Source organism: Lethenteron reissneri, unplaced genomic scaffold, assembly GCF_015708825.2.
Source record: "Lethenteron reissneri isolate LAM-NWPU_2019-01 unplaced genomic scaffold, ASM1570882v1 scaffold_1496, whole genome shotgun sequence".
In the NCBI taxonomy this organism is placed as follows: domain Eukaryota; kingdom Metazoa; phylum Chordata; class Hyperoartia; order Petromyzontiformes; family Petromyzontidae; genus Lethenteron; species Lethenteron reissneri.
This window is the reverse complement of record NW_026891219.1, coordinates 130,594-148,133: the sequence shown is the minus strand read 5'-3', so window position 1 is coordinate 148,133 and position 17,540 is coordinate 130,594. Positions and strand designations below refer to the sequence as shown.

At 53.2% G+C, this 17,540-nt stretch overlaps 1 pseudogene; it reads left to right on the top strand.

The window, feature by feature from the left end:
- Positions 1 to 5,565: 5,565 nt before the first annotated feature.
- On the top strand, positions 5,566 to 16,850 carry LOC133362475 (protein Wnt-5b-like; annotated as a pseudogene).
- Positions 16,851 to 17,540: the final 690 nt, after the last annotated feature.

Below are 17,540 nucleotides of genomic sequence, written 5' to 3'. Positions count from 1 at the left end.
CACTGCGATGTTAATCCTCATGACTGTTCGTTGGGTCTTTCGGTAATGTCACGTACAGTGAGGGAAACAAGTATTTGATCCCCTGCTTATTTGTACGTTTGCCCACTGACGAAGAAATGATCAGTCTATAATTTTAACGGTAGGTTTATTTGAACAGTGAGAGACAGAATAACAAGAACAAAATCCAGAAAAACGCATGTCAAAAATGTTATAAATTGATTTGCATTTTAATGAGGGAAATAAGTATTTGACCCCCTCTGCAAAACATGACTTAGTACTTGGTGGCAAAACCCTTGTTGGCAATCACAGAGGTCAGACGTTTCTTGTAGTTGGCCACCAGGTTTGCACACATCTCAGGAGGGATTTTGTCCCACTGTTTCATTTGAGGCTGAGTCGATCTAGGGGAGGCCCCGGACCAGTTCAGATAATCGTCACTGGTGTTAGCCGTGAGCAGAATCAAACCCGGGTCGCCAGGTTTGTAGCGCAGCGCGCTAACCGCTACACTGCTACACAGAGACCCATAGACTCACCACACAGAGACCCATAGACTCACCACACAGAGACCCATAGACTCATCACACAGAGACCCATAGACTCACCACACAAAGACCCATAGACTCATCACACAGAGACCCATAGACTCACCACACAGAGACCCATAGACTCATCACACAGAGACCCATAGACTCACCACAGAGACCCATAGACCCATCACACAGAGACCCATAGACTCATCACAGAGACCCATAGACTCACTACACACAGACCCATAGACTCACCACACAGAGACCCATAGACCCATCACACAGAGACCCATAGACTCATCACAGAGACCCATAGACTCACTACACACAGACCCATAGACTCATCACACAGAGACCCATAGACTCATCACACAGAGACCCATAGACTCACCACACACAGACCCATAGACTCACCACAGAGACCCATAGACTCACTATACTACACACACAGGACTCATGGACTCAACACACAGAGACCCATAGACTCACTACACAGACCCATAGACTTCACACATAAACCCATAGACCATCACACAGAGACCCATAGACTCATCACACAGAGACCCATAGACTCATCACAGACCCATAGACTCATCACAGACCCATAGACTCATCACACAGACCCATAGACTCATCACAGACCCATAGACTCAACACAGACCCATAGACTCATCACAGACCCATAGACTCAACACAGACCCATAGACTCATCACACAGAAACCCATAGACTCATCACACAGAGACCCATAGACTCATCACACTGAGACCCATAGACTCATCCCACGGAGACCCATAGACTCACTACACACAGACCCATAGACTCATCACACAGAGACCCATAGACTCACTACACAGAGACCCATAGACTCATCACACAGAGACCCATAGACTCAACACACAGAGACCCATTGACTCATCACACAGAGACCCATAGACTCATCCCACGGAGACCCATAGACTCACTACACACAGACCCTAGACTCATCACACAGAGACCCATAGACTCACTACACAGGACCTATAGACTCACTACAGACCATAGACTCATCACACAGAGACCCATAGACTCACATACCAAGAGACCCATGCAACTCATCTACACAGACCCAAAGGCAGCATCTCCGCTGTGTTTTATAATCAGTGCTTAATCAAAAACGTGCATACACAGATACATACACAGATACATACACAGATACATACAGGGTACATACATATACACACGGCACACGTACACACCTTACACACGTATATATTGTTATATTATAATGGTATTTTATGTTGGTAAATTCTATGGTTATTATATTTATATTTTCTATTGCGATATGCTACACAACAAGAACAACCGCCATTCGCCACTAAGTGGCGGTGACATCACCACGACGCTTGTGCCAGGCTATGTGCACCTTGAGGCCACGTGAAGTGTCGAACGCCCCGCTGCAGAAGTCATGGGGCAGACCCGGTGCCGATGGATGGAATGACTGAGATGACTGGCTGATGCCCACCTGTGCCCCCTACTGTGCCAACTTGCTGTGCTTTAGCCACCCGGCGCTCCGCTCGTTGTGAGCGTCGCTCCTCCGCCCTCCGTTGTTGTTGGAGAGGGCGACTGCCTCCAACTGCCCAGTAGCGTCCGTTCACGAGCCCCACAGAGGCCGATCTTGATGCCCTGGTACCAGTCTTTGGCAAGTCCACTCAGCTCCACATCCTCCTGTACCACATCACTCCATCTCTTCTCTAGCCTTTTCCCGCGCCCGTTTAGCGAACAAAAGCGTGTTAGGAGGCCATGCGGTGGCTGGGCATGCGGGCTGATGTCCCAGCCAATGCAGCCTTGCCTGCTGGAGGAGCTCACCGATGGGACTTGTCCACATCTTTCAAGGATTTGTGGGCTCCTCCACATTCCAGCCTGGTTAAACCCAGGATGGATCGTAGGCAGGCCAGCCTCAATAGTTTCTAACTGGCGAAGATGTTCCATTAGGGGGGTCCACGTTTCGCAAGCGTGAGAGAAGGGAGGGAATGACCGTGGCCGAGAAGACCTGAGAGCTTCGTGCGGAGCGACCGACCAGGTAGCTTCCACACAGCGTTACGCAACCGATGAAAAAGATATTGCCGCTCAACTGATTCGGAGTGAGACCTCTGCTGTTTAACCGGAGCCGGTCATAAGGCACACTGCCCAGTGTATGGGAAACTCTCATCTCTCCACAACTGCCGCCATCACCGATTGTGATTTGTGGGTTGGAGTGTCCGATGGTACAAAATACCCTGGCAGGTGCTTAGTTTGGTGGTTGCCTGCCAGCAACGGGGAGTGCTTGTGAACTGAGCAAAGTAAATAAAAGGACCGATTCCACAAGCCGTCTCCCGAGTGTTGTACACAAGGTGGGAGTCCCAGGGTCTCGCTAGCCGGTCCTCAGTCTTCTACTGGCTCTTCTGCCTTCAACTCGTGCCCACAACTCACCCCCTTGGCTCCTGCCTTTCATACGTCTCCCACCCGAGGGGCTGGGGTCCCGTGGGATCCCAGGACAACCCGTTGGGAGGTGTGCGGGGGATTAGACGCCCCACAGCTCCCTGCGGTAAGTAGTGGGCTGCTAGCCGATTGTGTGCATGGCTTACATAACACCATTACATGCTGGTTTGATTTAAAGCTTCGTGACTGCAGGGAAATTTTTTTATTGTTTTATATTAATATTATATTTATATATATTTTTCCCTTCGACGTGCCTTTATTATTTATTTATTTTATTATTTCCCTTCCATGAAACTTTATTATTTTATTATTTATTATTTCCCTTCTACGGCGACTTTATTATTTAGATTATTTTAGTATTCCCTTCTACGCGACTTTTATTTATATTATTTATTATTTCCCTTCTACGTGACTTTATTATTTTTATTATTTCCCTTCTACGCGACTTTATTATTTTTATTATTTCCTTCTACGTGACTTATTATTTATTATTTATATTTCCCTTCTAACGTGACTTTACAATTTATATTATTTGTAATTATTTCCTTCTACGTGACTTTACTATTTAGATTAATTTATTATTTCCTCTTCTACGTGACTTTACCGAAAGAACCAGGAATATATATACCATTACATGCTGGATAAAAGGCTAAGTTGTGAGTATGTGTGTCTGTTCAAATGTTTAGCGTACTTCCTGAAATGCAACAGACTTGAAATTTGCCATGCGGGTACTTTGTGCAGACTGTACACCATTGCAACACTTTATAAAAATACACTTTTGTGTTTTTTTTTTGCACAGCAAGTGGAGCTGTGACGTCACATACCTGTCATGTCACCCAAATGCGTGGCTGGGGAGGGGAGATAAAAGAAATAATAAACTCGGCTACAAACTTTGAACTTGCCACGTGTCTAGCTCCCATAACTGTACACAAAGTCAACCGTCCTAAAATTGTACCCCCTAGCTGCCAGTGCTATTCAGTGACCTAAAATTAAATGTTTCGCTCCGGATGATCGCTACAAAGTATGACCTGTGTTTGATTTAGTGTGCTGATCTTAAAGGTGCATTGAAAAATTACAATACTCCGATTGATGCTCCTGCTGTTGTGGAGTGACTCATGCAGCCAGCTATGGCTGCAGGGTTTTGGTAGTAGATGTTGTTTATTGCCATTTATTGTGAAAATTCCGTCACAGTTCCTATGATTGCTTTTCATTGCTTCATGGCTTTATTTTGGTGATTTCGAAAAGTGTATTGGTTTAGCCATGTTTGTTTGTTGTAGTACAGAGTTAGACTGATGGCCTTAATCTAAGCTGTCTTGTGGTTGTTGTTGTTGTTTTACTTGCATCCCACTGAGATTTTTGCACACAGCGTTGGTGTACGGTGTTTTTTCTGCAATATTTTTGCTGTCTTTTCTTGAATTTTCTGTTTGCACTTAGTCACATATTCACTTTAAGATGTTTTTTTGTTCATGTTTTTGTTTTTTGTTTGTTGCGGTTGCACCCGATTCAAGAGCCGAATGGCTCACAGGGCTATACCTAATAAATGAACTTGAACTTGTATTTTGGGGGGTGACCACGAGGTGTGTGACGTCACCAGCATACAGGAATGGCGAGAATCGATATCTGATGAGCGTTTGTGGTATCGATTCAACGGGAATAGGCCGATTCTAAAGGAATCTACGACCTTCGATTCCTTCGCACGATTTAAAGAATCGAATCTTGGCGCGCGCGCGTGCGTAAGTTTAAAGTTTGACGCAGCGCTCGTTGGGGTTTTATTTTTAATTAGCGAGGTAATGAACAAAGTTTTATTTTCATTTGTATATGTTGTGTTTTTAAGTTTTAAGAAGTTTATAAATATATTTTTTCCCCCTGTAGGAGGGAGCTGTCTCTACCTGACTGGTGACATTCAATGCGGTTCGTGGTGATGATGCCGGTCGGCTACAGAGCTCACCAGAGTGACAACACCAGTCGGAGTTCATCACGATCGCGGTGGCGAGGAGATGTTCACTCCCTCGCCTGGTGGACAAGTGGTCGTGGGCTCGATCCCGTGTACAAAGCGAGGGAGTTAACATCTCCCAGCCACCGTGATGATGAGCGTGAGACTTGAAAACTAGAAATACACAGCAACAGCAGGCATCGTCAGGGCTGAGATCGAAGCCACGACCCCCTGTATACCCGGCGAGGTAGTCAACATCTCATAGCCACCGTGACGATGATGAGAGAGAGAGACGCAAACTCCAAATATACGGCAGCAGGCATCGTCAGGGTCGGGATCAAACCCATGACCTCCTGCATACCAGGCGAGGTAGTCAACATCTCATAGCCACCGTGACGATGATGAGAGAGAGAGACGCAAACTCCAAATATACAGCAGCAGGCATCGTCAGGGTCGGGATCAAACCCACGACCTCCTGCATACCAGGCGAGGTAGTCAACATCTCATAGCCACCGTGACGATGAGAGAGAGAGACGCAAACTCCAAATATATGGCAGCAGGTATCATCAGGGTCGGGATCAAACCCACGACCTACATATCAGGCGAGGGAGTTAACATCGTCTCCACCGGTTCACTTCTGCACAGCGCCGATGGCCATGAGGATGAGGAGGAGCTGTTCCTGGCCGGGTCTCTGCGCCTGTGGGGGCTTCGTCTTCGCACAGCTGTGGGCAGTCTCGGCCGCTTCCTGGTGGTAACCGTTGGCCGCTGTCTTCCTCCTCACGGCTGCGATGAGCGCAAGTTTCTAAGTTCATTGGTTTCTGAGCGGCCTCCTGACCGTCTTGTATTTTACACACCCCGTACAGTCGTTTAACACCTAGTAGCGGCAGGGCTTTCGCGACCAATGTCATCCACAATAGAGGCGTTTTTGGTGTTAGATCGCGTAAATATATAAATGTTCTTTGGTTCTTTCGGTAAAGTCACGTAGGTAGAAATAAAATAAAATGAAACAAATCACGACGTTTCGATCGCAACACAAGCGAACTTCGTCGGGAGGGGGACAACCACAGCGAGACAATGCTGAAGTCGGCGGGAGAGCTGCCGTGGCAAGAGGTTACATAGTAGTGTAATGTGAGGATGTATCCGGCTCACTGACGTATCACAACTCGTCACGATGATTGGCTCTGCCGGTCCTGGTTTATAGCCAATGGGGGAAGCCTGGGGCCATGGCTCTGACGTAATGGCAAGCTGACAGCTGCAAGTAGATGATTGGTTCTGCTGGCTTTGGCCTCAGCCAATGGGGAGACGAGTCAGGGGCGTGGTCCCGGGAGCCTACGAGGGAGCCTGGAATATTCCACGGAGGCTAACCAGGATTGGTGGAAACGTACCACGTGACCCGGGTATTAAATGGGGTGGAGAGGAACGGCACGTGGTCAGAACGGGAACGAACGGAGGAAGGGGGCCACGCGGGAGCGGGGCTCCGGGTTGCCACGTGGTCCAGGCTGCCACGTGGTCCAGGCTGCCACGTGGTCCAGGCTGCCACGTGGCAGTGTGTCTCTCTGTCTGTCCCTTTCACGCTGCCTGTCAACAGCGTGAAGGGAAGCTGTAATGCAAGTTGAATAAAAGACGGATTCCAGAAGTCGCCTCAACGACCCTTATTACATAGGTAAGAGAGGGGGGAGGAGGCAAGGGGGGAGAGAGATAGGGGGGGTGGTAGGGTGAGGGGGGGGGCGCGTGAGTGCTATGGAAAGAGGACGTGAGGCTGGGGGGGGGGGGTGTGGGCGGGGCTGGCAGTAAACCGGCAGGTACGATGGAAACAACAACAACAACAAGTGAAGGCATTACCTGGTTGATAACATCCTTGCAATGATTGTTCAATTTGTATCCATCTTCTCGGTTTAAGTTTTGTCTATGTTTATATATCTGGATGGCTTCATGCACACACCTTTCATAGTAGCCCGAAGGTTTGCAGAGTAGCTTGGTCTCGGAAAAAACAATATCACGCGAGCCCACGGCGTTATAGCAATGGTCAGCTACGGCAGAGGTATTGGTTCTGCCGTGTTTCAGATCTGCCTTGTGTTCGCGAACACGGTCCGAGACATGACGTTTTGTTTCCCCAATGTAACTGCTACCGCAGGGCATTGCATGTCAAGAATGACCTCCTTCACAGATGGGATTAGATCACGTATTTTGACCTGCATACCAGGCGAGGTAGTCAACATCCCCTGGCCACCGTGACTCCCCCCCACCCCCCGTCCCTTGCAGGTTGCTGCCCCTGTGGACCCCGCTCTTCGACCGCTCCGACTCTCCACTGCTGTGCACCGCGGCGCCGGGTCTCTCCCCCGGACAGCGCAGCCTGTGCCGGCGGCACTCGAACCACGCGGAGCAGGTGGCCAATGGCATCCAGCTGGCGCTCGACGAGTGTCGGCACCAGCTGCAGGCCTGGCGGTGGAACTGCACCACGCCCGGCGCCGAGGACACTCTGGGCCCCGTGGCTCAATCTGGTAAGGGGATCGTCAGGCTGGGTCGGAGCGAGCGTCGGAGCCTCTGCCGGCAACATAAAGGTTTAAAATAGCATGGTCGGGGCAGCTGATGTCAGTGATGGTGGTAGTCGTGAGCAACGACGGCGCTGGTGGTGGGTTTTCACCAATCGGAGGGCTGCCTCGCTTTACTCGCCACCATCCGACACGGCCAATTAGCGAGGTCTAGTGTCGTGTAAGCAGAACGTGGCCAATCCCCTTGTTTCAGACTGAAGTAGAATGTCTCCACAATGCTGGCTGTCGCCCAGAGGTCACAAACGGATATCGGGTACCCGGTTGCGACCTCTGCTGTCACCTGATGACGCTAGTTGTTGTTGTTGTGGTGGTTGTTGTGGTTGTTGTTTTCCCAGCGAAACATCACAATACTCGAATTGTAAATGTTGCAGTGAGTTTACTCTTCAACACACAGCAACCGGTCAGTGCTGTACTAGTGCAATGAGACAAAAACGTGCAGAGTGCTTCTTATTCATTTCTCACACTTGGGCACAAACACTGGGCGATATATATAGACACGTTTCTACGTGGCTACACACAGCCGACCTTTCTAGACAGCCCCATCGTCGGCGTCTAGCTACACGTAGCGATGACGACGACGACGATTGGAGCTGTGCAGAGGATCGGCCAGGATCCCGCGACAGCCCCGAACCTTCAGTTACGTCCCCCTACTACACACTTCCCGGCGTGGCGAAACCCCGACTCCGGCCATGCCCCCTTCTAGAACCTTCTAGCAAGTTCCCGGAGCTTCCCTACTGACCCCGCCTGTTACCTTGAACCCAGAGACGCCCCCCTTGTGGTTGGTTATTATATTACGCGCCCATACTCGTGATTACCCGTCCTGGCCCACAGGTGGCGCCCTGTCGTCGCACTCGTAACGAATTCGCCACGTTCTGTTTTTCGTGCCAAATCCTTAACCTATGGGATGCGTCGGCGGGAGTGGCGGTTCTAACGACGTGACGTTTCTATTTCGGCAATGGTCTACACGAGATAATAGACAGTCGATCAAATTGTTTTGTCGGCGGGGCTGATTGGGCTCTTCGGGGTGGTCGGGGTGGGGGGGGCTCCAGGCTCGCGCGAGGCGGCCTTCGTCTCCGCCCTGATCGCCGCCGGAGTTGTCCACGCGGTGGCGCGCGCCTGCCGCCAGGGGGCGCTGCCGGGCAGCTGCGACTGCGTCGCTGCGGCCGCGGCAGATCTGCCGCGTGGCGCCCAGCCGGGCTGCGGGGACGACGTCAAATACGGATACCGGTTCGCCAGGAAGTTTGTGGACGAGAGCGAGCACGATCGCAGGCGGCATGGAAGAGGAGGGGAGTCTCGGCTGGAGCTCGTCCAGATGAATTTGCACAATAACAAGGCCGGCCGGCTGGTGAGTCGGCAAATGGGTGGATGGGTAGACGAAAATTAAAAAATTAACCCGTAAAACAACGTTTTTCACTATAAATCCTTTATATGCGTGGCGGCTAGAGTCCTCTCGTCCTCTGGCTTGAGATGGCTGCCACCTATGGGTCAGATGATTGCCTGCCACCATTAAGCAATTGGTAATTAAATATTTAATTTGTTTTCCCTAAACAGTGTAAAATTTTGTAAAAAAAATTCACGAACATTAATTGTCTCGCAGAACGAGTCTGTGTGCAAAATGTCAGCTCGATTGGATGACGGGAAGTGGGTTAAAAAACGACCGAAAGATTTGCACGGTCGTATGCAAGCAAGCAAGCACGCAAGCGAACTTAATTTAAAGGATTTAAAAATCGCCCTGTTGGGCACGCTGAGGAGATGCTTGCGCAGACCCAATGTGGTTTTAGGCCAGGGTGGCCCCGTCTGCTACAGCAGAGGTGTAGGGAATTCCAACAAGACCTACATCTCTGCTTTATTGACCTGGTCAAGGCCTATGATACCATCAGTAGGTCTGGGTTGTGGGTTTTTCTTTGTGCTTTCAGTGTCCTTGACTCATGATGGTGAGCGGGCCTGGGAAAAGCTGCGTGGCGATGTTCTCTGGCTCCCACATAACTTAAAAAATTATTTTTGACCATGTAGTTCGTGAAGCCTTCCATGGCTGTAACGGGAGAATTTCCATCGGGTAGAGTGGGAGGGTGATGGATGCACGGGTGCGGTCAAGGGATGGCTCCCTATTGCTCAACCATGTTATGTATTCCGATGATCTGGTGATTGCTGCTCACTCAGAGGAGGAGATGGAGACGCTGCTGCTGAGACTGGAGCGTGCCACTAAGAGGTGGGGCCTTACCATCAGCCCCACCAAAACTAAGCACCTGCCTGGGTATTTTGTACCATCGGACACTCCACCCCCACAACTCCCATTTGGTGATAGGGTAGTTGTGGAGAGAGTGGAGAGTTTCCCATACTTGGGCAGTGGTGCATTGGCCAGTCATCTCCGTCAGTCGACCCATGACACCTGGGTCTGTCCCATGACCTCCTGCCAACGGGCATTCGACACTTCACGTGGGCTTAATGTGCACATGGCTTGGCACAGGCGCCGTGGTGACATCACCGCCACTTATTGGCGAATGGCGTTTGGTAGTGATGATTGTGGTGGTGACGATGATGATGGTGGTGGTGGTGCTACAGGCTGTGTACAATCTGGCGTACACGCAGTGCAAGTGCCACGGGTTGACTGGCGCCTGCACGCTCAAGATCTGCTGGCCACAGCTCGCAGACTTTTCGCAAAGTTGGAAACTTTCTCAAGGTGAGCTCACGGCTGCATGGGACTGCACCCTGAGGAGGGGTGAGGGTGGGTGGGGTGAGGTGCGTGAGTGTGGGGTGAGTGTGGGGTGAGTGTGGGGTGAGTGGGGTGAGGTGGGTGGGGTGAGTGGAGGTGAGGTGAGTGTGGGTGGGGTGAGGTGGGTGAGTGTGGGGTGAGTGTGGGGTGAGTGTGGGGTGAGGTGGGTGGGGTGAGGTGGGTGGGGTGAGGTGGGTGGGGTGAGTGGAGGTGGGGTGAGTGTGGGTGGGGTGAGGTGGGTGAGTGTGGGGTGAGTGTGGGGTGAGTGTGGGGTGAGGTGGGTGGGGTGAGTGGAGGTGGGGGTGAGGTGGGTGGAGGTGTGAGTGAGGTGGGGTGAGGTGGGTGGGTGAGTGTGGGTGGGTGTGGGGTGAGTGTGGGGTTAGTGTGGGGTGAGTGGAGGTGGGGTGAGGTGGGTGAGTGTGGGGTGAGTGTGGGTGGGTGAGTGGTGGGTGGGTGAGGGGGGTGAGTGTGGGGTGAGTGTGGGGTGAGGTGGGTGGGGTGAGTGAGTGTGGGGTGAGGTGGGTAGGGTGAGTGGAGGTGAGGTGAGTGGTGGGTGGGGTGAGTGTGGGGGTGGGGTGGGTGAGTGTGGGGTGAGTGTGGGGTGAGTGTGGGTGAGTGGAGGTGGGGTGAGGTGGGTGAGTGTGGGGTGAGTGTGGGGTGAGGTGGGTGGGGTGAGGTGGGTGGGGTGAGGTGGGTGGGGTGAGTGGAGGTGGGGTGAGTGTGGGTGGGGTGAGGTGGGTGAGTGTGGGGTGAGTGTGGGGTGAGTGTGGGGTGAGGGGTGGGTGGGTGAGTGGAGGTGGGGTGAGGTGGGTGGGGTGAGTGGGTGGGTGGGGTGAGTGAGTGAGGTGAGTGTGGTGGGGTGAGTGTGGTGGGTGTGGATGAGTGTGGGGTTAGTGTGGGGTGAGTGGAGGTGGGGTGAGGGTGGTGAGTGGGGGTGAGTGTGGGTGGGTGAGGTGGGTGGGGGTGAGGTGGGTGAGTGTGGGGTGAGTGTGGGTGAGTGGGTGGGGTGAGTGAGTGTGGGGTGAGGTGGGTAGGTGAGTGGAGGTGAGGTGGATGTGGGTGGGGTGAGTGTGGGTGGTGTGGGGTGAGTGTGGGGTGAGTGTGGGGTGAGTGTGGGGTGAGTGGAGGTGGGGTGAGGGTGGGTGAGTGTGGGGTGAGTGTGGGTGGGGTGAGTGGTGGGTGGGGTGAGTGGGTGAGTGTGGGGTGAGTGTGGGGTGAGGGTGGGGTGGGGGTGAGTGGAGGTTGGGGTGAGTGTGGGTGGGGTGAGGTGGGTGGGTGTGGGGTGAGTGTGGGGTGAGTGTGGGGTGAGGGTGGGGTGAGGTGGTTGGGGTGAGTGGAGGGGAGGTGAGTGGGGGTGGGGTGAGGTGGGTGAGTGTGGGTGAGTGGTGGTGGTGTGGGTGAGTGGGGGTGGGTGAGTGTGAGTGGTGGGTGGGTGAGTGTGGGGGGGTGAGTGTGGGTGGGGTGAGTGGGTGGGGTGAGTGTGGGGGGTGTGTGGGTGGGGTGAGTGTGGGTGGGGTGAGTGTGGGTGGGTGAGTGTGGGTGGGGTGAGTGGGGTGGGGTGAGTGGGGGGTGGGGTGAGGGGGTGGTGAGTGTGGGTGGGGTGAGTGTAGTGTGATGAGTGGGTGGGGTGAGTGTGGGTGGGGTGAGTGTAGGTGAGTGGGTGGGGTGAGTGTGGGTGGGGTGTGTGAGTGTGATGAGTGGGTGGGGTGAGTGTGGGTGGCTGAGTGTGGGTGGGGTGAGTGTGGGTGGTGTGATGTGTGATGTGGTGGGGTGAGTGTGGGGTGAGTGTGGGTGGGGTGAGTGTGGGTGAGTGGTGTGTGAGTGGTGGGGTGGGGTGAGTGTGTGAGTGGGTGTGGTGAGTGTGGTGGGTGTGTGGGGTGAGTGGGTGGGGTGAGTGTGGTGGTGGGTGAGTGTGATGTGATGAGTGGGTGTGAGTGGGGTGGGGTGATGTGGGTGGGTGTGTGAGGTGTGGGTGGGGTGAGTGTGGGTGGGGTGAGTGTGGGTGGGCTGAGTGTGGGTGGGGTGAGTGTGGTGGTGTGATGTGTGATTGTAGGTGGGTGAGTGTGGGTGGTGAGTGTGGGTGGGGTGGTGTGGGTGGGTGAGTGTGAGGTGGGTGGGTGAGTGTGGGTGGGGTGAGTGTGGGTGGGGTGAGTGTGAGGTGGGTGGGTGAGTGTGGGTGGGGTGAGTGTGAGGTGGGTGGGGTGAGTGGGGTGGGGTGAGTGTGGTGGGGTGAGTGTGGGTGGGGTGAGTGTGGTGGGGTGAGTGTGAGGTGGGTGGGGTGAGTGTGGGTGGGGTCATGTGGGTGGGTGAGTGTGGGTGGGGTGATGTGGGTGGGTGAGTGTGAGGTAGGTGAGCTGAGTGTGGGGGGGTGAGTGTGAGGTGGGTGAGCTGAGTGTGGGTGGGGTGAGTGTGGGTGGGGTGAGTGTGGGTGGGGTGAGTGTGGGTGGGGTGAGTGTGAGGTGGTGAGCTGAGTGTGGGTGGGTGAGTGTGAGGTGCGAGTGATGAGGCTGAATCAATGGGAGGGTTTACAGACGTGGGGGGGGGGGGTCCCTAACAGCTCAGGGTGCTGCCTGCATTCACTCAACCACCTCCACCACCATCACCCCTCCACCACCCCATCACCACCACCACCACCACCATCACCACCACCACATCACCACCACACCACCACCATCACCACCACCACCCCACCACCTCCACCACCATCCACCACCCCACACATCACCACCACACCATCACCACCACCCCACATCACCCCCCACCACCTCCACCACCATCACCACCATCACCACCACCACCACCACACCACCACCACCACCACCATCACCACCACCACCATCACCACCACCACCACCACCCACCACCACCACCACCACCATCACAACCTCCCCACCACCACCATCACCACCACCACCATCACCACCACCACCACCATCACCACCACCACCACCACCACCACCTCCACCACCATCACCACCACCATCACCACCATCACCTCCACCACACCTCCACCACCACCACCATCATCCACCATCACCACCACCACCACCACCATCACCACCACCACCTCCACACCACCTCCACCACACCACCCTCCACCACCACCACCACCACCTCCACCACCATCACCACCACCATCACCACCACCACAACCATCACCACCACCATCACACCACCATCACCACCACCCCATCAACCACCACCATCACCACCATCACACCACCTCCACCACCACCACCACCATCACCACCACCACCATCACCAACTCCACACCACCACCTCCACCATCACCACCACCATCACCACCACCATCACCACCACCACCATCCAACCATCACCACCACCACCACACCATCACCCACCACACCATCACCACACCACCACCACACCATCACCACCATCACCACCACCACCACCACCATCACCACCACCACCATCCCATCACCACCATCACCACCACCACCACCACCATCACCACCACCACCATCACCACCACCACCACCTCACCACCATCACCACCACCATCACCACCACCACCATCACCACCACCACCACCATCACCACCACCACCACCTCCACCACCACCATCACCACCTCCACCACCACCATCACCACCACCACCATCACACCATCACCACCATCACCACCACCTCCACCACCACCACCACCATCACCACCACCACCACCACCATAACCACCACCACCACCTCCATCACCACCCCACCACCCCATCACCACCACCATCACCACCACCCCACCACCATCACCACCACCACACCACCACAACATCACCACCACATCACCACACCACCACCATCACCACCATCACCACCATCACCACCACCTCCACCACCACCACCACCATCACCACCACCACCACCACCATAACCACCACCACCACCTCCATCACCACCACCACCTCCACCACCACCATCACCACCACCATCACCACCACCTCCACCACCATCACCACCACCACCACCACCACAAACATCACCACCACCATCACCACCACCATCACCACCACCATCACCACCACCACCACCTCCACCAACATCACCACCACCACCACCACCACCATCACCACCACCACCACCACCACCACAACCATCACCACCATCACCACCATCACCATCACCACCATCACCACCACCACCACCATCACCACCACCACCATCACCACCACCATCACCACCACCACCATCACCACCACCACCATCACCACCACCACCATCACCACCATCACCACCACCATCACCACCACCACCACCACCACCATCACCACCACCACCATCACCACCACCACCATCACCACCACCACCATCACCACCACCATCATCATCACCACCACCATCATCACCACCACCATCACCACCACCACCACCTCACCACCACCTCCACCACCATCACCACCACACCACCACCATCATCACCACCACCATCATCACCACCACCATCATCACCACCACCACCACCATCACCACCACCACCATTACCACCACCACCATCACCACCATCACCACCACCATCACCACCACCACCACCACCACCATCACCACCACACCATCACCACCACCACCACCATCATCATCACCAACACCATCATCACCACCACCACCATCACCACCACCACCACCTCCACCACCACCACCACCATCACCACCACCACCACCATCATCACCACCACCATCATCACCACCACCACCATCACCACCACCACCACCACAGCAAAATAAAACACGGCGGATCCTCTTCCTCCTCCTCACCCCCTGACGACGACGGTGACGATGGCGGCTGCAGGACAAGTACGACGCAAGTTCCGCCGTGCGGCTGGTGACCCACAACTGGATTGCTCGTTCCGGGGGCGGCGGTGGCGGCGGTGCCTTTGCCGTTACCGGCGGCCGCAAAAGCGGCAAAGCCGCCCGCTGGCCGCGCCTGCACCTGGAGCCGGTGGACGAGGGGTTCGTGGCGCCCACTGCGAGCGAGCTGGTGCACGTGCACGGCAGCCCCGACTACTGCGAGCGCGACGATGCCCGCGGCGTTGCCGGCACGGTGGGGCGGCGGTGCCACTTGCCCGCCAACGGCACCGGGGATTGCTCGATCATGTGCTGCGACAGAGGGTACAACACTGTCCGAGGTGTGCCCCCACCCCCCCCCCCCCGTCGCCGCGACCCGAAAATAAACTCAAACTATTCGTTAAGAAGCTACGAAACTATTTTATATTTAACCAGCCGAGCTGCGTAGATCCAGCCACAGACGATAGGTCGACCAAGTGGCTCGTCACGTAGAAATGCACAGCGTCCAAATTCTCTTAAATCGCCTGATTTTCAACGTGGAGGGAGAAGCGGAGGACCCGGAGACAAATCCACGTGACCTACGGGCAGAGAGAGACACGCAAACTCCAAATATGCAGCATCAGCGGGCATTGTCAGAGTTGGGATCGAACCCACGACCTCCTGCACAACAAGCGAGGGAGTTAACATCTCCTAGCCACCGTGATGATGATGAGAGAGAGAGAGACGCAGACTCCAAATATACAGCAGCAGCAGGCATCGCCAGGGTCAGTGCAATGTCTCTCATATCCTACACTACTTAGCTAGGACAAGCGTGCACTACTTGTGCTCGGATAACGACAGACACCCTCTCTTTCCACACTGTCCCTGTACTACTATACACTATCACTCTTGACTTAAAGCTTTCATGACAGCAGGAATTAATATTCTTTGGGTCTTTCGGTAAAGTCACGTAGATAGGTGAAAAAAAATCACTAAAATAAACCAAACGGTCGCTTGTGTTGCGATCGAAACGTCGTAGTTTTTTGTTACTTTTATTATTTTTTTAGGCCATCTACGTGGCTTTAGCAAAAGACCCCAAGGATACTATTCTTCGCTCCGTTACACTACTACGCTATACAGTACACTATACACTACACTACTATACACTACACTATACACTACACTATACACTACACTATACACTACACTACACTATACACTACACTATACACTACTATACACTACGCTATACACTATACACTACACTATACACTACACTATACACTACACTATACACTACACTACAATATACACTACACTCTACACTATACTATACACTACACTATACAGTACACCACGGAGAGAAGTGCACGCAGACTTTTGTTACCTCGCGGCGGCGATTGCAGAATCGCGATAAAAACCTCGTGGGCAAAACGACGATGTCCGACGTTTTGCACTCTCGCCTCTGCTGTGTTCCCCTCCCAGTGACGGTGGAGAAGCGGTGCAGATGCAAGTTCCGGTGGTGCTGCTCCGTCAAGTGCGAGCGGTGCCCGCAGACCGTTGACCAACTCTCTTGCAAGTAGACAAGTAGACTGCAGCCGCAAGCTGCCGGGTGGCCTCGGCTGGAGATCGACTCCAGTCGGGGTTCAGCCGAGTCCTGCCGGGTTCGGTGATCCGTTCAAAGTTGTTGAGGGTGCCAGCACCACGGCATCCAGCACTACACTATACACTACTATACACTACACTATACACTACTATACACTACACTATACACTACACACTATACACTGCACTATACACTACACTATACACTACACTATACACTACTATACACTACACTATACATTATACACTACTATACACTACACTATACACTACACTACTATACACTACACTATACACTACACACTACACTATACACTACTATACACTACACTACACTACTATACACTACTATACACTACACTATACACTACACTATACACTACACTATACACTACTATACACTACACTATACACTACTATACACTACACTATACACTACTACACTATACACTACTACACTATACACTACACTATACTATACACTACACTACTATACACTACACTACTATACACTACACTACACTATACACTACACACTACACTATACACTACACTACTATACACCACACTACTATACACTACACTATACACTACTCTACACTACACTACTATACACTACACTACTATACACTATATACACTACACTATGTAGACTCCACTTATATACACTGCTCTCTATATGTTACATGTTGATATACATGACATCTTGATGTGACGTGAGGCAGATGACGATGCTAGTACCTGCCTCCATTCCCGTTCTGTATCGGCCAAGAGTTTTCGTAGCTGTGAATTAAAAGTGTTTTGCATGTTCTGTCAAACAAAATCCTCAGGTTTCTATCTCATCGTTTTGATATCGCGATGGATTCAAAGTTGACGTCACTCGGGTAACGACGGCGGTCAACTGCACCGTGCCGCGGTTTGGGTTGGGCTGTAGCAGGATGGAATTAATCCGCGACAGAATGAATGACGCATTCAAGTT